At 32.7% G+C, this 245-nt stretch overlaps 1 protein-coding gene across 1 annotated transcript in view; it reads right to left on the reverse strand.

The window, feature by feature from the left end:
- The window catches only part of LOC119589301 (zinc finger protein 771-like), a 7456-nt gene that overhangs the window by 6036 nt on the left and 1175 nt on the right, over nt 1-245 (reverse strand). The gene's annotated exons all lie outside the window — the stretch shown is intronic.

A 245-nucleotide genomic window follows, 5' to 3' on the forward strand; every position in this document is an offset into this window, starting at 1 on the left:
ATTTTTTATATTTTTCCCAGTCATTAAACCTGTCATGGGCAATCCTCAAAAAAAACAAAAAAAAATCCTGTGACGTGTATTTTGTAATATTCACATTCCCTACTTGTCACTGATACTCTACTAGTGAAAGTACTAGACTTCCTAGTAGATAGTCTGTTCTCATCCATCCATCCGCTTTATAACTTTTTCCTAAATGTCTGACTGTCTGCTCTGTATGATGACTGAAGATAATAGTTTTTTTTTTT

The sequence above is a fragment of the Penaeus monodon genome, chromosome 25 (assembly GCF_015228065.2).
Source record: "Penaeus monodon isolate SGIC_2016 chromosome 25, NSTDA_Pmon_1, whole genome shotgun sequence".
Lineage (NCBI taxonomy): Eukaryota > Metazoa > Arthropoda > Malacostraca > Decapoda > Penaeidae > Penaeus > Penaeus monodon.